Source organism: Chelonoidis abingdonii, chromosome 1 (assembly GCF_003597395.2).
Source record: "Chelonoidis abingdonii isolate Lonesome George chromosome 1, CheloAbing_2.0, whole genome shotgun sequence".
Lineage (NCBI taxonomy): Eukaryota > Metazoa > Chordata > Testudines > Testudinidae > Chelonoidis > Chelonoidis abingdonii.
In genome coordinates this window covers 34,966,005-34,989,428 of record NC_133769.1, presented here as the reverse complement: position 1 = coordinate 34,989,428, position 23,424 = coordinate 34,966,005, and positions in this window count along the sequence as shown.

The following is a 23,424-nucleotide window of genomic DNA, read 5'->3' as shown; positions in this document are numbered from 1 at the left end:
GTTTCATTGAAAAATATTTCAAACTCTTACGTTCCCAGATATATTTACTCCTCTTCTGACAAAGCAACTTTCTAATTCACAAACATCCGCCACATTTTAAATTCCCCCTGTTTCCTGATTAGTCATAAATTTCTCCAAAGCACTCTTAAAAATTTAAAAATAACCATAAATTGTTTGAAACATTCTCAGAAATATATTTTTCCTCCTTTTTCTATTTTTTCCTTCTCTCCCTGCTGACTGTAGGCAGACTTGTACATACAGTAGCTCAAAATGATTTAGTTTAGCAGAACGTTACAGAAAACCACTTATCTCTGGATTTTATTTCCTTTGCTGCCATTCATTATTTTCCTTTCTCTGCCTTCCTTTTACACATTCTTCTCGGTTAATGTCTCATATTTTTAATTCAATTTGCATGACTATTATTGCATTTATTCTCATTACTTCATCATTTGTATAGCACCAAGAGTATGCTAGGCACATATATCCTCCTAAATTTATCCAGAATTCTAATGTTTCGTACTGTTCCACCTCTCTCTTTTGTCCTACAATGTTATTCTCCCTTCCTCTAGCACTATATCATATTATTCTAACCACATAGTGTATCATTACACCTCACCTACCCTACCACTCTACCGCTTAGCTTTTTTTGACAAATTATCACATTATTTCCCTTCAAGTGTTCATGTGCCATACATCACTAGTGACATTAACTAACTCCTCTTCTATCAAAATAGTGTACCTGAATGATCTACCAAGTGAATGTTCACCCATTTTCTATTAGAGAAGGCCTGAGACTGACACATCCATCCCACCTGACTATCCACAGATAAATGGGTAACTCAGCTATTACCAGAAAAAGCATGTGCTGGGTTATTGGTTCCAAGCCCTGATACCCACAAAACAAATCCCACTTCCCAGTGAAATGACTAATGCCACAGAAGTCAAAGAGAAAATCTGCCAATCATGAAGAAGGTTTGTGGCTGTTAGAGAATATTAAAGATTTATCTGAATCCAATATGTTTCCTGGTAAGGTCTTGGCTTCCAATTAATGTATTGTTTAAATTAGAACAATGTAATGTAACTAATGAGAGGCTGATGAATTGTGAGTAGTTCTGGTCTTGGACACTGATTTGCCTCCATTTAAGGGAAATGCTGCAAGCATCCTAAACAGAGCTGGTCAAAACTCAGAATTTCCATTTCATGGTAAATTTTGACATTTAGACATTTGTTTTAATTTCATTTCATTTTCTAAATTTCCATTGCTGAATTTCTATCTTGTAACAACTGGCCAATATGTTCCTTATAGTACAGTTATTTACTTATTCCCATAATACAAGAACTAGGGGTCACCAAATGAAACTAATAGGCAGCAGATTTAAAAGAAATAAAAGGAAGTTCTTCTTCCACACAGCACACAGTCAACTTGTGGAACTCCTTATCTAAGGAGATTGTGACGGCTAGGACTGTCATAAGTAGATAGGTAAGGGTTAATTTTCTTTTACCTGTAAAGGTGGAAAAAGGGGGAACCAAACACCTGACCAGAGGACCAATCAGAGGACCTGGATTTTTTTAAAGTCTGGAGGGAACTGGAAACTCGGGGTCTTTTTGTTTTTCCTCGGCTGTGAGTAAACAAGCTTTTCTTCTAACTCCATCTTCTTTCAAATATTCTACTAAACCTCTGTGAGTACAAAAGGGAACAAAGTAATCGCTGTATGTGCTTTGATTTGTATGTACATGGGTTTGATTTGCTGGACTGGTTAATTGGGCTATCTTTTAAATCAGACTGTTTATTTCCTATTTTCTTATAACCATATTCCTGTATTGAGTTCTTAATGCAGTATTATTGTCTGTATTTTCTTTCTTTTTTATATAAAGTTTCTTTTTTAAAACTTGTGGGAGTTTCTTTCCTACTGAGGCAGAGGGGAGAGAATTTTCTGTGCCAGGTTAGGGGGGGAGGGAAAAGCCCAAGCTCTGTGTCTTACTTTACATTGTCCAGGGTGGGAAAAGGCTACGGGGACAAAGGAGGGGTGAATCTCTTGTGGAGCTGACTAGGTTTGAATTGCATAGCTCGGGGAAGCTAGATTGCCTCTCTGGTTGTATTCAAGAGTTAAATATAGCATCGCCCAGACTTCATCCAGGGAAAAAGGGGGGGAGCTGGGGGACCCAGGGTTCTGGGTCTTGGAGGGTTCCCAAGGAAAGGTTTGGGGAACCCGAGGGGGCCGAAACCTGGAAAACTTCGGCTGGTGGCAGCGAGATAAGATCCAAGCTGGGTATAAGCTTGGGGGGTTCACAGTAAGCACCCAAATTTTGTACGCTAAAGTCCAGATTTGGACAGACGTTTACCACAAGGACTATAACAGTGTTTAAAAGAGAACTGGATAAATTCATGGTGGTGAAGTCCATAAATGGCTATTAGCCAGGATAGCTAAAGAATGGTGTCCCTAGCCTCTGCTTTCGTCAGAGGATGGAGATGGATGGCAGGAGAGAGATCACTTGATCATTGCCTGTTAGCTTCACTCCCTCTGGGGCACCTGGCATTGGCCACTGTCGGTAGACAGATACTGGGCTGGATGGACCTTTGGTCTGACCCGGTACAGCCATTTTTATGTTCTAATATTTATTCCTCTTACTTCTATCAGATTTATTAATGGTCCTATAACCTTCCTTACTATTTCTCACCTCCCTTTTAATTTCACACCAAATCCCTTCTGAGCTAGGCATAAAACCACATATTGGGGGTATTTACCCTGTACTTGCTTGGCTAAATCTGGTCTATATAACACAAATCAAAATGCTAAATTACATTTAAGAAATAACTCTACTGTAGTTTTCTGAATAGTAGACTGTGGTGTAGATTTCAAAAAGCAGAGAATTTGTAATACCATTACAGAGTTCTATCTTCCCTTTTCTAATGCCCTTTTGAGGGCACAATGTGTTCTACTACACTATTGGAAGCCGGATAATTTGCAAAAGATCTGGGAATATTTTCTCTATATTTCCTGAGGAATATTTGAAATTCCACAGAAACAAAGTGCATCATTATCTAAAACAATCTCTTTTCACGCGCAGGAAACCTAATCCACAATGTTGCGATAGTTTTAGCAGAAGTAGTATTCATCTTTTGTACAATTTTGTTCTACCAGGAATAATTACTAACTAAAACTAAGCAGACTAACTTAATATTTTTTTTTCAAAATCAATATTAAGCCTGCACTGTGGCTTTATTGCCCACTTCCAAGGATAATATAACATGGATTCTGAAATATTTTAGTGACTGGTAAATAGTTCTCATCAACTAATTTCCCTTCTCTGTCCCAGTCTAAGCCTGGCCAATATTTAATTTTTACTGTGTCTTTATGATGTTCGTGTAATTCATACAGATTATGCACTGTTAGCTGCTATCCATATACTGCATAGTAAACAACGATTCTCTACTAAAACTCCGTTTACCTCACTTATTAAAGACAAATCTCTTATCCGTTATGTCATCTGACAATCTAGAAAGACTATATTGTATCATTTTCACCAACACAGGGGAGTTTTTTTCATTCTCATGGCTCTGTCATTCTATCCTTGGTTGAAAATGGAAGGTCCTTTAGGAAAAAGAATCTGGACTATTATTTTATTTCTGATAGTTTCTACTTTCAAAGGCATTCAGGATAACACATCTGAATTTTCACCATTCTCTGAAGGATCCTGTACGCAATGACGTATTGGTATGCAGCTATGATCAAAGCCCATATCTGTGTCTTGGCTGTAGCTAATGGTAGAATGCCTATCTTTCCACACGGTATCTTTACCCAGGTCTAGTGATCTGTGATTAAGATGAAAATTTCCTCTAATAGATGTGAATGGAATTGAATTACTCCAAAAATAATGCTGAATGTCTTTTTTTTCTATTTGAGATGAGTTCTTCTGGGTCTTTGATAATGATCAGCAGCAAAGGCTATAGGCTCTCTTTCTCAGTTTTATGTACGTATAAAATGACAGCTCTTACCCCACAGGAACTATTCTGTTTGTCTTTTTCTTCCTCTGAAGCCTTAATTTTGCTCTTCATTCCAAATCTGTTTCAAATAATTTCACAACAGTGTAGACATTGGGTTGATTCATATCAATATGTTAGGAATTAATCTTCCATAATATTTTAGCAATGCCAAAGAAGATCTCAAATCTGAAACATTTTGGGATACGGTCATATTTGCTATAGTTAGTGGCTTCGTTTTCAAGGGAGGTCACCTATCTGCATCTATGCTGTGCCTCAACAAAGCAATCTAATTCTGATAGAAAGCACAACTCTTCCCAGTGCTAAAACCATGTTTTCCAAGCTTTTCAGTACATCTTAGAGGCTCCTTACGTGTTTCTCTGGCTCTCGTCTTTTTTACCAATACATCATTCAATTGAAAAATGACACCATTTAATCTCTAGAGCACCTAATCTCCCCTCTGAAATGCTGCAGACACACTGGCTACACCGTATGATAAACATTCATACCTGAACAGCCATTGGTTATACATCCACAGTAAGGAAATGTTCAAAGATGGTTCTAATTCTGAACACATCCCTTAAACAATGTGCAATTTAATGCAAATTTACATAAAAGAGCACATATGCATTCATGTACACGTATGAACCCAGAGAGGCCATTGGAAAGAGGAAGGGAGGCAAGATGGGACCCCATCATTTAATTGTAACCTCCCCAACATTTCATTTTTAGAGCTGCCCTGTCAGGGATTTCACGCACAGCCCTAGATATTTCAGTTTTTGCATAATACCCCAGAGAAGAATCATCAGTGAGATAATGGGGAAGGCAGCCAATCAGAGGGGTGTTCTCTATAGATGGATGGATTTTTCCCTATAGACCCCTAAGTGAATCTGAAAAATCTCATTTATGAAAAACCTGGCCATAGCAGGTTTGCACATGTTTTGGACAGGTCAAATTTTACCACTTCTGACAAATGTGGCTTTAGGACCAGATAGAGATTAATCTCTTGACTGAGATTTTTGAGATTTTGTAATCTTCACAGTTTTTGATACTTCATTTCTGGGAACACTGTAAAAGCTCTTCATTCAGTGAACTCACCTGAGAAGTTAACTCTTGCACCATTAAAGGAATTTGTTCGGTATGACTGACAGGTGTGCAGTCCAGAATAACAGAGTAATATCTTGCTGACTTCAGATCTGCCACAATCTTCTGTTTGAATTTTGGTGCCAGTAACTGTATGATATCATTTTGAATTATTTTTTCCAAAGTAGTGGTGTGTGTACATTTCTTGGGCGGTGACTCTTCTTAGATGTTCCTGGAGTACAGCATCAAACTCAGCCATCAGCACCACAATTTTAAGAAAGTTTCCATTGTTTGGCACATACTGCTGATCTGAAGTGCCATGCAGTGCTATGTTTTGGGTAACAAGCATTCTCACAGTGGCAATGAGCCTTTTCAGGACATTTTGCCAGTAAAGAGACTCTGATGCAATCTTCTCTTGATGCTGATCATCAATGGTGGCCTTTAATCTTCATCTCATCTCAAGCTCTTTCCACTCATGGAATGCTTTCTGGTGATTTGCTGCCTTCTCATGGCATGCCAGATTTCTAGCCAGATTTTTCCAGTCCTTTATTCCTGTAGAACCCTGGAATCCTGGAAGAGTTTATAACAAAAACAGTATGCAGCATTTTGGGTTTTTGAGTACATAAGCCAAGGCCTCTCCACTTTGTCACCATTGGGGATTTCACGCCAGTAATGTGTTGGATGGAAACTTCTATTTTCATTGTCTTTGGGGAACATGAAGTTTTTCACTTTCTGTGGTCCATGCAATACAAGGAAGTCCCTCAGGCTACTGCTCAAGTGGGGCCACAGTCCTGGATTATCTAGATTTAAGGAACTAAACTCAGCAGCAGCTGTTTCTTGTGCCTCCACCAAACTCATCTCTGATCTACACTTTTCTTCAGGAATGTGCATGGTTACATCTATTTGAGATGGAGATATGGATTCTGCAATAGCTGCCAGATCACCTGCACTCAGACAAACTGGAAAATCAGGCATCTCCTCACCGCTCACATCCTCACTGGGGCTGGAAGGCTCACCACGAACATTTGTGTCTATGTATCTCAGGAGAGCTCCTTCCAGCTTCGATAGAAAAGCTTTCTTTGCTTTCTTTTTCTGAATGCTGCCCCAGAGGAGGGTTTTCTTCTTTCACTCATGACTGTTGTTCTGTGCTAGCTATAGTGGCTCCCAACACTCAATTGAAGGGGACAAATAAGCAGGCTGGTAGCAGGGCCTGAGGGAGGGAAGATATCAGTGTCTTAAGGGCCTAACTGGCTCCTGCTACTTCAATTGACTGCCTGTTCTCCTCAGGTGGGTTCAGGGAAGCAGCAGGAAACAGGAAGCTCTCCGAGAAGCTGGAGTTAATCAGTGCAGGTACATAAGAGTCTCCTCCTTCTCTCTCTCCCTGCAGCTCCTGCTGCTTTCTGTTATTGCCTCTCTCCTTTTCTCCTGCCTGCCTGTTATGTCTCTTGTGCCCTTCTTTCTCTAGCACAGCACTCCACCATCTCTGTGCAGCTAGAGCAGAGAGAATACACCAGCACACTCTGGGTCCTTGTGTTCCCCCTGGCCTCCCACAGTGTGGCACCTCAGATGGCCACCTCAGTTCACCTCATGGCAAGGCCAGTCCTGGGATCACACTGGGACCTCATGTTCAGCTGCTTATTCACCACAACCCCCAAGTCTTTTTCAGAGTCATTGCTTCTCAGAGTTTCCTGTCCTGTAAGTATGACCAACATTCTTGTTCCTAGATGTATGCATTTATATTTAGCTGTATTAAAACAACATGTTGTTTGTTTGTACCCAGTTTACCAAGTGACCATATCTCTTTGTATCAGTGATCTGTCCTTTTTATTGTTTACTATTCCCCCAGTCGTGGTATCATCTGCTAACTTTATCAGTGATGATTTTCTGTTTTCTTCCAAGTCATTGATAAAAATGTAAAATAGCATAGAGACAAGAACTAAACTTGTGGCACTCCACTAGAAACACATGTTCAGAATAAATCTCTGTTTGCAGTTATAATTTGAGACCAATCAGCCAGCTTTTAATCTGTTTAATGCGTACCACATAAATATTGCATCATTCTAGTTTTTTAATTAGAATGTTGTGTAGTATCAAGTCAAACACCTTACAGAAGTCTATTACATCAACACTGTTACTTTGATCAATCAAACTTGATCTCTGTTTTTGATGAGATTACAAGTCAGATTGATGTGATCTATTTTCCATAAGCCCAAGTTGATTGGAATTGATTATATTCCTCTCCTTTAATTCTTTATTAACCTAGTTACATTTCATCCACTGCACTATCTTGCCAAAGATCAATGTTAGACTGACAGGCCTATAGTTACCCAAGTCATCCTGTTTACCCTTTTTAAATATTGGCACAATATTATCTTCCAGTTCTCTGGAACTTCTCAGTGTTCCAAGACATATAGAACATCATCATTAATGCTCCAGTGACCGCCACAGTCTACTCTTTAAAAACTCTGCTAGGATCAGTGTGAATTTAATGTTATGGTTAGTTTAAGTAATTTTGGTAATAAAGCCAAAATGTGGATAGCCGTTTACTGGGGCAGAAGTAGGCCCTCTGTAAACTCCATGTAAACTGAGAAGTAGGGCAAAGTCTTTTACATCCAGCAGGAAATTCAGATGATTGGGACCAAGTTCTCTTCTCTTGTCAAACATGGTTAGCATAGATTGGGGACAAAGGTCGCTTTATATCAACTTTGTGCCGCCCAGATTTGGGGGCTGTCTGGATGTCAGATCAGTCCTGGCATACATTAGAGTAGTCTGAAGGCTGCTCTAACTTAATCCTGGGTGCGGGGGATTACTGGAGACATCCTGGTTGTTCCACTTATTAATGCCGCTTCTCACACCAGGGACTGAGAAGCAGGACTGCAAATAATTACTATGTTGGCACTGTTACACAGGGATTCCTCTATGCCAGGGGACTCCTCAGGTAGCCATTTAAATTGGCTTTCTGGCTACTCTGTACAGAATTTTGTTCTTTATCTTTTTATTTAGTTTCTTATACAGAACACACATTTTTTTGCTAGAAAGCAAGTTTTTGGAACCAAAACTAAACTAAGCACTTCTTTGGTCCTTATACTCCAATTTACCTATTATATGTGGAAAATATACCTGTTTGAGGGCCATCACTGAGCATTCCCAGACAGTTGGAAATCATTACTTACTACTGTCTTTCATAGTATTTGCATGGGAGTACTGATCAGGTTTCCAAACCTGAGTCTGAATTTCTGTTTCTTTTTTGTTAAATTGGAAAACTACCTTTCTCTGAGTCTTGCTCTTTTTTAACCAAGAATTCTCTTCTTTTTTTTTTTGAGGACTTTGCTGCTTTTCACAATCCCACATTTGTCACTAGAGCCCTTATATTTTTCTATACCTGAAGGGCAAACATAGACAGCACTTTTGGTCTGTATGACTTTTATTATAGAATGAGAGGAACATTAAAACAAGAAATAACTTAAAGAAGATTCTAGGAAGGTGCACAGCATATATCTCCTCTATAATGTACCACACCAACACTGCCTCAAAAAATGACAGCTGCCTTGTGAAGACAGGGAGTTCCTAGAAATGCAGTGGAAAGAAAACAAAATCACAACACTTATATGCTAGCACACACAGACATTTGAATTTTCAAAGTTATCCATTAGCCATACTACACGATTAACCAAACTTCTCTTTGGCAAAAGTTAAGACAAACACATATTCTAATAGTCAGGAGTGGCCAACCTGTGGCTCTGGAGCCACATGCGACTCTTCAGAAGTTAAAATGTAACTCCTTGTATAGGCACTGACTCTGGGGCTGGAGCTACAGGCGCCAACTTTCCAATGTTCAGAGGGTGCTCTCTGCTCAATCAATGGCTCTGCCACAAGCCCTGCCTCTACTCCACCCCTTCCTGCCCCATCCCCTGAGCCTGCAGTGCCATTGCTTCTCCCCCCCTAGAGTCTCCTGCATGCCACAAAACAGCTGTTTGGGATATGTGGGGAGGGGCTGCCGGTGGGTGGCAGGCACTGGGAGCGGGGGTGGGGGAGCTGATGGAGGGCTATGGATGTATTATTGTGGCTCTTTAGCAAAGTACCATGTTAAATGATGGCTCCTTCTCAGGCTCAGGTTGGCCACCCCTGCTAATAGTAATGAAAGAGAAACAGGATGCACCATGATTTGAAGATGAAACCTTTTGTCCTCAAGCGTAACTTGCCATGTGATTCTAAATAGCACTCCTACAAGTCTCATGGGGGAAATGAAATTTACTCACCCCAGACTGTTAGATACCATCTTTGCCATGCAAAAATTCCTTTCTGAGTATCATGAATCCTAAGTGTTTGTTCTCACATATGTAATAGCTACAAGACCCGAAGTGTTTACTCAGATAAGTAATTTGGCTAAAGATATATAGTGTAAGTTTTAGAGACCAATGAATGTGTAGTTTTGCCTTAATGAAAAAAAGAGATTGCAGTTTCAGAGATTCTAATCACCATACAAATACACAGCATTCTTAGATCTGCATATTCACATTTCTATAATCTCTTTCTTTAAAATGGTTCTTAGAAGCAAAATGAAAAGTACATACTTGAACAACCAAGCACTATCAAGATTTTTTTGGTATAGATAAGATCAAAGGATTTGCATTGCATATAATAAGGAATGAAAAGAAAAATACACTGACCTTTTCAAAGTATTTTACAATAGGAAGCTGTTTGTCACAGAGAAAAATAATCAATATTAACATACAAATGTCAAATAAAATATTTAATATTTACAGTTCAAAAGAAGAAAAAAGATGTAGAGTATGAAATGCTTCTCATGCACGCACACACAAGAAAGAACTAAAATTAGACTTAAATGCTTACAATATTAAACCAAAAGATTTTTGTTATTTGAAATAAACAGGGAGGTAACCATATAAACCTTAATGAAGATGTCCAAAGGATACATTAGATAGAAAATAGTTTTTATGAGTACTCTATATTCCTAGCTAATTCCTCTTTGCTGATAGTAATATTACACCACCTGAACCTGGTAAAAATTTTACAGGCCAATTCAGAGAACAAGAATGAAACTTTTTTTTTAAAGTTAAGCCCCAGTAAAGAACCCCTTTAAAAGCTACCATAGATTGTAAAACTTTATAGATCTTTCTAATCTCCTAGCATGAATAATAACTACAGACCCATACTGAAAGTCCTCATCATATGAAACCTCCACTGAAGTTAATGAAAATTCATGGAAGAAAGGCTTGAAGTATAATGTTCTAAGTTTCATTTGTTAGCAACCACAAAACCTATACTGGATCCAAGAAAGCAGAATATTGACTTTTTGCAGTCTGATGCCCTTTATGGAGTCAATTAGCCAGCCGTAGGGATTGTCGAGCAATGGAATCGGTGTCCTCCATGCAGAAGATGAAGAAGTTATTTATGTGATGTACAGAAGCCTCTCACCTTGTGTATTGGGGTCCATAAAAGTCGTACTGAGCTTAGGCAGGAAGGGGAGGGAAGCCTCTCCTGTTTGCAGGCACACTGCTGCCAGAGCTGTCTATCATGGAGCCAGGCACTTAAAGCTGTGCCCAACAGAAGAAACAAGATTTACTATAAAGGAGAGTGTGCAGAGAAGCAAGAGGCAAAAAGGCCTGGGACGGTGTGATGTGCTGCTTGCCCCACACTGGCGTGCAAAGGGTTAATAAAGCCATAGGGATGTTGCACAGGAAGCAACAAATTGGAGAGGGGCTGCAAGGAGCAGCAATCAGGGCCCAGTGGGTCCACATAAGAACTGCAGGGCAGAGCTCAAGGAGGGAGGACTGGATGCCTTGAAGGTGGAAGGAAGCTAGCACTCTAGACAGAGCAGTGCTGGGCATGAACATGAGAGTGAGTGGGGGCTCCTGGCTGACTGCTAGGACTGGCATGCTGAGGCCCTGAGATGAAGATGAAGAAAGTGCTAGGGCTGCAGGAAAGTGGCCTAGGGAAATGTACTGAGGAGTTGGAGGAAACACAGCATGTGGCTGCCAGCTACAGGGTCAGTGTGCTAGGACCCAGAGACGTGAGTGAGTAAGGATACCCTCCCTCACTCTCCATTGGGGAAGTGGCTGTATAGATGACTGCAGGACCCCAGAAGGGGAGAACACTCTCATCTGAAAGTCTCGAGAAATCCCAGATTATGCTTTTAAACAATGTCTTATCCTGTCTCTATGTAAAATATGAAGTGGCACTCAAACTCCTATTCAAAATGTTTCAGAGTTATCTATAATGAACACGAAGAGGACTGAATAAATGCTAGAACTTTCTTTGGGAAAGTCCTCTGTCTATTCATAAGCAATAAGAATTAGAAGCCAAATTCAACATGGGTTTAGATCAGGGATCTCAAATTCAAATCATCATGAGGGCCACATGAAGACTAGTACATTGGCCCGAGGGCTGCATTACTGACACCTTTTCATATAAATATACAAAAGCCCCCCGCCCGTCTCCAGCCCCTCTTTCACTCCATCTCTTCCATTAGGCCCCATCCCTGCCCCACCTCGTTCCACCCCTTCCTTGCCCCCATTCCAACCCCTTCCCCAAATCCCCGTCCCGGCCCTGCCTCTTCTCTGCCTTCTCCCCTGAGCATGTGGCTCCTGGCTCCTCCCCTCTCCCTCCTGGAAAGCACTAAGTACCACCAAACAGCTGTTTGGCAGTAGGAAGCGCCTGGAGGTAGGCAGAGGAGCGGGGACCTGGTGCACTGAGGGAAGAGGGGTGGCAGGTGAGGGGAGCTTGGCAACCGCAGGAAATAACTCTGGAGGGGCGGGGAGCTTGGCAGGCCGCAGCAAATAACTCCGAGCGATGTGTTTGAGACCCCTGGTTTAGATGGACACAGAATCACAGTGAATTTGGCCCCCGAAACCTAAAGGCTGGATAAAACCCCATATTTTCAAAGTCTAACATAAATTAATTGTTACCACTTTATATATTCAGCAGTTAATCTCCAAGATAATCATTACAATATATTAGTACATTGAATTATATGACATTACATAGAAGAAAATTCTCAACAAAAATGAGTCTTTTTAAGCCTGCTAGTCCTAAATATGATTAAGGTGTGCTTTTGCTATTAGGACAGAAAAGGAGCAGCAAATTACCCACGGCACCTGCAAACTGAACAGCAAACCCATTTATTGACCATGTAAATTGTCTCAGAGCAGTAGGATACATCTCAAGTTTATTCATGTTATTTGCATGGGTAAATATCAAGAAAATAAGGCTCTTATTTACATGAACTCCCAAGTCGTAACTGCATAGAACACTGAAAATAATCACGCTGTCAGCTCACTCTGTAACAACAGATTGTTTCTAATCTATCACCTATCTAACATAGCTAATAATATTTGACTTGTAGTGTGCAGGATAAAACTGATTTCTAAAGTTGGAGTCAGACTCTTCCACCAGACTGTGACTGAAGATGAAAAATTAAGATCTACCTTTCATGGAAGCAATTTAAAGCAAGTTCACAAGATTATTTTTATAGTCCCAACAAGTATTTTGAACGCTAGTTTTCTTGAGCCAAAGGAAAGCAGCAGGAAGCTTGGTCATCTTTTAAAAGAAGGGAAAAAGCACAAGCATGCTTCATTTCTGATTAGCACAATGGAAAATTAATCCTTCCTGTGTCATGATACAATGCTAGGCATTCAAATCACATAAAAAACTCATTTTACCATCTATTACAAAGCTTATCAAGTTTAGAATGGTACTGTATTATTAGCCAATCTGTAAAAAGAATCATCACATCCAGAAAAAAGAAAAATGATTAGTTTTAAAAACTATATCTTGTCATATAAACCGAGCAGTAATAGAATTTTGTTTGAAAATGCAACCTAGCTGATTTTTGTCCTAATTAAAACACCTGCATGAGGTGCATAAAAATGTGTCTGGACCATTTTCCATATCTTTTCCTTATTTTTCTTTTAGTACATTTATGCTCGTGAAAGATATAGTTTGGCTGTCCTGAAGATCAAAGTGCTCTATTTATAGGGTATGTATGTAGATAGTGTAAGATCCTCATCCCCGTTCTTATGCTTTGTAAAAGTTATGGAATGGTGTTGAGTGGCTCTAAAAGCCCCATGTCTAACTGGCGGAGAAACTGTGGATGAGCACTGTAAGGTTGCTTCCTGACTGCCCCTTCCCAAGCTCCAGAATAGGGACCATGTTATGTATGGTGTTAGCGAATAGAGACATATGGGCCTTGATGGAGGTGGTGCATGCAACACTGTAGTGATTCCAGGCAGCACAGTGTGGCTCATAGAGTAGCCTGGGAAGGCTACAATAACTTAGACAGATCCCCAGGACTTTCTAAGTTAAACTCGGTTTCCAGATTAGCCCAGAATGAGGAGAGCACAAACCTAATTTAAAGCCATCTTAACCTACCCATCCCCCGGTCTGCAAGTTCTTAGATTCATTGCACAGAATCTCACCCCAAAACTTTATGTTCTTCAGGACAGTGTCTTTGTGTATAGTAGCACATTGTGAGTGTCACTGGAATACATATATATTATAATAGATAAATATAAATAATAAAAATTAATCTCTGCAGAACAGGGTAGAGTGCATACTATGGTGTATAGTATGTACGCTTACTGTATAGGCAGTAAGACCACAAAGACCATTTCCAAAGAAGAGAGAATAATGCACATTTTCTATTACCATTCAATCTTTGACCTTTCAGTTGAAATGGAAAACAATGTTCCAATTAGCACAGATTGGGGTGGGAATAGTTTTTGTGATGCTGACATCAAGTCCTCTAGGGACTGAGACTAACAGTTTCTTTCACATAAACCAGGCTTTAGATAGAAATGACCTTTGGTCACTAGCATGAACTAGGAACCAACAAGTGAAAAGCTCTCTAGCCCATTTCCAATTTCTAGAGCCACTTATCCACTCTTTTTTCCCTCCAAATAATTAAGCAAAACACATTTTTTGAAGGTCCTTTTCAAAAAAACAGTGCCTTAAAAAGTATTTGCATCATGCCTTATGTGCATTCAGAATCTATACATTATCACTTTTGTTCTGAATCTGAATTACTGTGAATGTGAATCATCACTTTTGAAAGAAAATAGGAAAGGTTACAAAATATGTTAATACAGACAATAATGTTAATGCATGTATTAGGTTCCTAAAAATAAATCTAAAGGCTTTCAGTGGTTTGATCTAATGGCTCAGTATTTCCATAATGTTTAATGACTGAGAGCCAGATTGTGCAAGGTACTGAGTGCCTTCAGACTGTTAAGCATTTCCTAGGAGCTTGTTTGTTTCCTTGTGTGATCAATTTCTGAGTTTGAGTTACAAAATTTGAGGTATATTTCATTAAAAAAAAGACATTGCAATGTGTGAATTCAGTGTTGTTGGACTGGGACACCATTATTCCATATTTTGCATTGCTACAGGTTGAAATAGGGAGACAAATGATAAAGGGGTTGAGAAAGTTGGAACAACCATCGTTCCTTTTTCCCCCAGTTTCAACATTGAATTGACTTAGGTTCACATGCACAGATTTCTACACAAGCTTATAGAGAGTATTTAATTGAGAGCACACTATTATTTCAGATATCAGACAGAGGTACAGGGTCACTTCTGTCTATGTTCTTATGTCAACACAAATATTTTCAACAAGGCTAATTCAAGAGACTACAGGAGTAATGGTCGTGTAGTGCGGCTCGGCCGCGGTTTGTCGCTCAGCGGGGCTGTGGGGTACTCCACCACCTCGCTCTAGTCCTCCGGCTGGTGGCTCTGCTGTCCTGGGGAATAGTGCACACTCGATTAGGGGGGTTCAGACCCCGGGTGGGGCTGAGTCACTAGTCTGAAACAGCTCAGGCCCCAGGTCAGGGCAGGATGACAAACACTGATGCCAAATGCTCAGACCCTCAGGCAGGGCTGAGCAGTAATAGTCTTAAACCCGCCCTAGGTCAGGGCGGGGCAACAAACACTGAGTCAGAATGCTCACGCCCTCAGGCAGGGCTGAGCAGTAGTAGTTAGGTAGAAGCCCAGGCCCTAGGTCAGGACAGGGCAGCAAGCAAACAGTCTGGGACTCAGGCCTTTCAGCAAGGACTGAGTCAATAATCAGTTAGCAGGAGGTCCTAGCCTCTCCAGGCCAGGGAAAAGGGAGAGTCTGCCACCCAAGGAGTGGGTGGCAGGGGGGACACAGGCCCTCCCACTCCACTGCATCCCAGCCCGGGGCCCCAGTAGCGGCAGAAACCCGCTGCTGTCAGTGGGGATCGTGGCCGCAACACACTGACTTTGGCTCTGGCAGTATTGCAGCCAGACTGGGGTCAGCTGCCCCCGGGCTACTTCCATACTCCCCCTCATTGGGTACCTGAGTCATCATAGCGTCACCGGCAGTCTCCAACACCATCAGTTCTTATGGATAAGTTGCCAATGGTAGGCTCAGCGGCTCTTTGGGGTAGCTGGCAAGAGGCAGGCTCGGCCCTTCTTCGGGGTAGCTGGCGCGGGGTAGACTCGGCCAGTCCTCCTCGAGGTAGCGAGTGCAGGGCAGGCTCAGCCAGTCCTCCTTGTGGTTGTGAGCGCGGGGCAGGCTTGGCCAGTCCTCCCCGGGGTAGTGAGCACGGGGCAGGCTCGGCTGGCCGGGTGTGAGCTCTGGCTGGCAGCGGACGCAGATGTCTGGTCCCTGCGGTGGCTGGTCCTCGACTGAGCTCTGCAGGAGTCCTTTTATACTTCCGGGTCTGTGCCGTGATCTCTGAGGGGCAGGCGCAGGACCCAGCGGCTCCGTCCACGATGGTGGTAGGGGAGGTTCGTCCCTCAGCGGGGCTGTGGGGTATCCCACCACCTCGCTACAGGCCTTCTCTATTACAGAATGTCAACAAAACAGTGTAGATGAAAAACATAGCCACATTGTGTAATACTGTCTTACACTATCCTTGAGATTTATATTTTGCTTTTTTGAGCATATAAAATGTGCATTAGCACAAGATGTCCCATCTAGTTGCCAACAGATTCTAATGGAACATAGAATATTGCCCCTGATCACAAAGGGCAAGATTGTGTCCTTCCCTGTGGGAGAGGGTGAAAGAAGCCTTGTGTTCTTGCACATGATATGTACACAACTGTGTGAGGAAGTGCTGTGTCCTACTCCCTGCTAGTATCTCCAAGGATACCAGCCCCAGATTCCCCTACTCGTCTCCAATGGGCTGCTGCAGAATGGGGAAAATGCTGCAGCCTTTCTCAGCTGACACAAGTACCACTGCACCCTTCCTGGCAATCCCCACAAATTATGTCTAATTTATCTGCACTCATCCAAAATATCTTTAGTTACAAAACACAAAATGTAGCCTAGAACAACACATTTCATTCTGACACCTAAGTGCTTAGCCTTAAGACTGAGCAAAACATTCACAACACAACCATTTCACTCAAGATTTTCACGTTTCATTTCAAATTTATCAAAGTTGTCTCATTTTGTGGAAAACCTGCACATTTTTTGCTGTTGTTTTCTTGACAAGAGGATAGCTTCAGAACAATATGCCTCATTTTGCTCAACACAGTTTTTAGAATGCATATAATTCAAACTTTCATTTATATTAAGTTTTTACTGAACAGTTTAAAAATTTTACATATTTCAATGATCAAATTTAATAAAAAGCAGAATTTCTGTACCGTGAAATGGTACAAAACAAAGTTGTGACTATTAGTTCACGACATTTGGTTTAAAAAAAATCAATATTTTTGAAAACCACTCCTCAATTCTCAGGTCCCAGAATTAAAGAGCTCTAAAAACATATTTTTACACAGAAATGTACTATGTTTGATGTTTGTGTGTTTGGTTTTTATATTTTACCTCATAAAAACAGTTTCCATATGGATAATTTTTTTTTATGAATTGCATATAAGGTACAAAAATAATGAGTTAATTCTTTTTAAAATACTCAGTTTTCATTATTATTATTTTATTTATTTATTTGTTTGTTCTGCTGAACAAAAAGAACTCAGGAGAGTAAATCCTTCATAGGTGGGTTGATTTTCACCCTTGTGAATTATATGCCTCTTCGTGCCTCAATTGCTTAAAAATACTAATGTGGCACCACCATTATAAAGCAAAGTCAGGACAAGTTCACTAGATACAGATTATTCAAACACTATGATGCAGCTCCTGGTAGCTTGATTTTCCAAGAATCATTCCCATAACATTTGGAATGAAAAGCAGAAGCCTTTGCTTTGAAGAAGAAAACATTAACAAATATTATGTCAATTGAGCAGAATGTAGTGGGTTAATTGCTCTTTTATCTCATTTTATGAAGCCATGAAACACATTTTTGTCCTATTTACCACAATGTAGCCGTCCCTCTGAATTTCTATAAAAAAAGATGCATATATGGGTTTTCTTGAAGTGATAATAAAGTACCTTGCTTGTTACTCTTTTTTAAATTTTCAGCTGCAGCAATATTACAGATCATCAGTTCTGTGCCAGCCAATTGGTAGCACCTAATCAGCCAGGTAATAATTTACACAGTGATCTTGAGGTAAGCACACCCTATTCAATGCATCATTGCTGCAGAGCTGTCACATATTTCATACATTTGTTGAAGGTTCAGGTCCATGCCCTGTGTTTTAAAGCTTACTGAGGCATCAGGTTACTGTTTTCTCTTTTGTTTTTTTTTGTTTTTTTTGTCCTCTAGCACTTCCAACTTCCAAGGACAATGGAGGGATAATGTGACATCTTTCTTCAGAACATAGTAGACCTTCATTGTTCACCTTCTATGTGTTGCAAAGCTAACTGACATAACAGCACCATAATTTTTTTCCTAATTATTCTTGACATTTTTGTGTAATAAATGGCTTCAGAATAAAATAAAAGTGTCTTTAGCCAAATCTTGCTCCTATCTCCATGGAAGGGCAGGATTTTGGGAGCTCAGTTCCGTGGAGATGCATTTAGCAGCATTATGCTGGAGGGCAGGAAAAACTGAGGTGGTTGTGGTGGATTCCTTCATACATAGATCCACTGGCCAATAACCCTCTGCAAGAGAGCATGGGATGAGACCCGTGGAAGCTACTCTGCTGGCTGCATTCTTTTTCACATGCATGACTATCCCCCAGTACCTACCCCAACAACTTGGGAGGGTCTTCTAGTATAGGTATTAAGTTACTATGTAGAACTGTCTTTGCAAGTAAGACTATGGCCTGGTAGACATTGGGGGCGGGGGGGGGATCGATCTAAGATATGCAACTTCAGCTACAAGAATAGCGTAGCTGAAGTCAATGTATTTTAGATTGACTTAGATTGATTTACTTCATTCCCTCGTTGACTCCGCTTCCACCTCTCGTCCTGGTGGAGTTCTGGAGTCGATGGGGAGTGCATTCAGGGATTGCTGTATCACATCTAGATAAGACGCGATACATCGATTCCTGACAGATCGATCACTACTCACCGAATCGGCGGGTAGTGTAGACATATACTATGTAATGTGAGTTTGTTTGTATGCAAATACCTATGTATAGTTTCTCAACATGCCCAGTTTACCCTCGTTTCTCCTAGAAGCCTGAGAAGAGTCTGTGTGAGAAGAGTGCTTGGTAGTTAATAAAGACACTGCACCATTTCTGCTGGCAATCATGACTCCTGAGTCCTTAGTAAACACAGGAAGACACATTTGACTAAATTATGAATGAAGTTGTCTATATGTTGCAATAGGGACCTACCTTTTGGAAAATGGGCTCTTTACTGTTACTTAACCATTACTATTCAACCATGTGTCATAGTCCATATACTGCCACTTTTATCCCTTTAGTATGAACCTTTTCTGTTCAATGTAGTTGTAATGAGAAGCTTATAGACAAGGTGCAATAAAATAGAAATGCTTCAATCACATTACAGAGAAGTAACAACTTTAGGAGAAAATAAATACAATATCAAATATATAAAAGAGTTCCAACAGCTTCATAGTTATAAATACCTACAATAAAAATAAAAATATTACTCCGATTTAGTGGAAGTAATTATTGGGTGGCAACTTAAATGGGATGAATAAACATGGGAAATATAATTCTTACTTTATAGAAGGTTTTTTTTTCTCTTTCCCTTTTAACTTTTTGATTTGAATGTGCTTTATGTTTTTATTAGTGTAAACTTTTAAATCAAATTATAGCATATATTCTTTAGAATTTCAACAATTCATACATTACAGTATTTCATTTTTTTCTAATAGTGGTGATCTGGGAATCCATAGGCTCATTGCAAATTTTTTTTTTATGTTGCATGACATTTTGTACTGTTGTGTATTACCTCTGTGTTTATTTCCATCCATTATACTTAAAGTAATAGAGCAGACACCTCCCCCTCAACCCATACTCTGAATCTCTTATTCTCAGGAGACATCTCTGTTGCATAGTCTGTATTTTTTCAGAGTCTGAAACTTTCATTGTTATAGGCAGAACAATTTACCAAGGATCCTGGTGGATTCTTCATCACTCTTTATGTCAAGAGTGGATGATTTTCTAAAAGATATACTCTATAAATTATTTCTGGAAAGTTAATTGGCCAGTGTTATACAGGAGGTCAGACTAGATGATCACAATGATCACAATTCTGGCCTTGGAATCTATGAATCTAAGTTCTTCATGTAGAATTTTTAACAACCAAGCTCCATAGTGAAGAATGGAAAGGAGAATTTTATTCTAAAAGAGATAAAACACCAGGGAATTTCCTCTGGATAACACGGAGCTAATTCTGCATTCTTGAAAGATATCTCAAGCACTTGTTTTATATGGATGTTGCAGCTTCTTTATCTTGTCTTCTCCAGCTTGCTTGTATTTTTAGTCAGCTCCTTCAAGTGTAACAGTATAATGTATTTGTGATTCATTCATTGAATGTTTTGATTCCAAAAGGGTGGACATATTGTATTAGTTTTCTGTTGTGATTTTTTTCAATGTAGTGTGCAGGCTGTTGGTCTCAGACCTCAACAATCAGACTGAAAATTCAGGGACAGATTCTCCTGTCACAATGGTGTAAACTGGGAGAATTTTGTAAAGTTAGTGGCATTTGGAATCTGAAATCTGGACTCAATTCAGGCTCTACCACAGGCTATCTAAGGGTATGTCTACATAGAAAAATGATCTGCGGCAGTGAGTATCAGAGCTTGGGTTAACTGACTTAGGCTCATGCTATGTGGTTAAAACCAGCAGTGTAGATGTTCCTACTTGGGGTGGAGCCCATAAACTGAGGGTTAGCAAGCAGGGAGGCTCCCAGAATTTGGGCTTTGGTTGGAATGGGAATATTGACAGTGCTATTTTCAGCCCCAAGGAGCAAGCCTGTGTCAGCTGACTCAGGCTCTGAAACTTGCTGCCTTGTTTTTGTCGTTGTTTGCTGTGCAGACATAACCTAAGCCTGGCTCCTGACTTGGGTTCTCGGCTCCCTTCTGTCCACACATAATCAGTCTGACTTGGGTCAGCAAGCAGTCAGGATCTGGATCCTATGACTCCACTAGAAATGTGGATCAGGGACATAGTCCCACTGTGATTTGGGTCCGACCCCTCTCATTTTGCAGTACCAAGCCACAGACCTTATGCAGAAGGTCTGGATTGTGCTGTATGGACACATTAGCCCAGGTTTACAATGCAGTGATGATACTTAAATGCAGACTTGGAAATATCAAGTCCACAGGGCCGGGTACCACAGACCTGAGTTTGCAAGGCAGTGTAGACATACCCTTACTGTCTTTGTGCCTCACTTACCTCACTGTAAAATGAAGTTAATATATCTGTACTTCACATAAATATATTAAATGATTGTGAGGCGCTTGGATACTCTGGTGATACATGTACCCAAAACAATAGAAATGTCATGTCACCTGTAAAATTTCTTTTCTCAGTAACAGAAATTCTAATAATCCAGTAAGTGTGGATGGGTCCTTCCCTTCACTAGATCAGAAAGCAGGACCCCTGCTGTAAACCGGAACAAATTAATTTCACAGCTGGAAAGCAGCACCATCTAAACTGCTGCGTTAATCAGTGAAGAAACCATACATATCATGGTATCAACTAAATACTTCCTAAATCAAGTATCAGAGGGGGAGCCGTGTTAGTTTGGATCTGTAAAAAGAGACAAAGAGTCCTCTGGCACCTTATAGACTAACAGAAGTATTGGAGCATGAGCTTTCATGGGTGTCTGACGAAGTGGGTATTCACATATGAAAGCTTATGCTCCAATACTTCTGTTAGTCTATACGGTGCCACAGGACTCTTTGTTGCTTCCTAAATCAAAATCGCTCAAACTGGTGAGTCTGCTCTGCCACACATGCTGTTATTAAGAAGATATATTTAGAGTTTAAAAGGCAAACTTCCTTTTCTTATTCAAAACCCTGGAAAATACAGCATTGTTTTCCAATAAACAGGGCACTCAGTTCTAATATCCTTTTAGCTGGTGTGATAGGTATCAGGAAAGTTGTCTGTATAACTTCGTATCCAGAACTGCATTGAGTCTCAGTTTCTTGGGTACTATTGGGTGAGGGGTTGGGAGAGAGAAGAATACATCTTTCTCCATGGAACTGGCTCCATTCCTCTGATTTGAATGAAGCACTCAAAGACTTGAAGCCTACTGGCATGTTTTTTAGGGTTTCAGGGGGCTGAGAACTGAATGAACCTCCTTTTTTATTCTTATCAGTAAAACTAGTCAGAAAACTGAATTTCTGTTCTGCAGAAAATCCCAAATTTTGAAGTTTGTTTTTGTTCTGAACTGGAATGAAAAGTTGAAGTTCTGAAATTTCTGAAAAATGTCAGTTGGGAACCATTGAAACATTTTGTTTCAATAATGTCAAACCATTTTATTTCAATGAGGTAAAAATAGAATAGAAAATACATATGATAAATTACATAATATATATAATAGATAAGATTAAAATTAACATGGATATAGTAAAAAGTAAAAATGAAATTAAATGAGATGATAAAGTTTAAATGAAGCATTTTTACCATATTGAAGCTAGAATGTCAAAATAATTTGTTTTGTCAAAAAAATTGCCAAAATTGTCACATTGTTTCAAAATGTTCTGCATTTTCCCATGGCAATCTGTTCCATCAAAAAATTATTAACCAGCTTTATTTTAACAGGAAGGTCACTGAACAGCCTTTAAAGGCAGCAGAGAATCCTGTGGCACCTTATAGACTAACAGATGTTTTGGAGCGTGAGCTTTCGTGGGTGAATACCCACTTCGTCAGACGCAGGTAGTGGAAATTTCCAGGGATTTCGTGGATTCACCCACGAAAGCTCAACGCTCCAAAATGTCTGTTAGTCTATAAGGTGCCACAGGATTCTCTGCTGCTTTTACAGATCCAGACTAACACGGCTACCCCTCTGATACTTGAACAACCTTTGTTCATGACTTGTAATATCCACTTCTGTGAGAGAATAAATTCCCATTTCATGGGGCTAGGAATGGCTGGTTGTATAGCATATAATCTTATCTGAGGCTTCCTTCCCTATGATGTTTTTACCATGAGTTCTGTCTTTGAAATCCTTAATCTCTTCTGGAGTGTTTAGTATGGTGAGAGGATCAAAAGGAGCCTTTTGGTTTGCTAATTGGGTTGAAATTCTGGCTTCACAGCAGTCAATGGAAATTTTGTCAGTTGATTTCACTGAGGCTAGGATGTCACTCTAGGTCTTTAAGTTGCCTTTAGATACTCTTGAAAGGGGCTTAGTTTCCTTTTGTTTGAATTCACCATTAACTTTTTGTTTTGTTTTGTTCTGTTTTGCCAATCAGTTAGCCTTCACAAATTTTGGTCTAGGCCAGGAGTTGCTTAATATGTTTCCCCTGCATCTATAGCCAGAGATGTCTCAATGCCACTGCATTTGCTGCCATTGTATAAGCGAAGTAGCTGATGGTGTCCCTAGAAGCTTCTCCCATGAGATAATGAATAAGGACATCTTAATTAGGAGAAAATCAATTTCCTTGTTCTCTCAGGATAGTTTTCCTTGTTCTTTAGTCCATGTAATTACCACTATGGCAAAGCAACTGGAGCCTGATGGAGTGTAAAATGAGACTGATTCTGCCCCCAAAATCTATTCCAGATCTACCTAGTTCTTTCTGCTTGTAAAGTTACTGGGGGAAAATGTCTCCCCTCTCAAGTATAATGATGTTCTTAGTGGGTACAGGATGTATGAGCAACTCTGGTGTCAGCATTAGATGACACAGCTGACCCTTACTTCTGGAATATTTGACATTTGGAGCTTTGCTTGTTGAGACATCTGCTCTTAGAAGGCTGTCTCCTCTTCCCTCCAATGACTTTATTGGCTATATTCTGAGGGATCCTGGCTTCTTTACTCAAGGATGCGTTTACCACCTTTCCTCTGGGGGAAATAACTTATGAATGGTCTCAAACACAACAGCTGGGAAGCT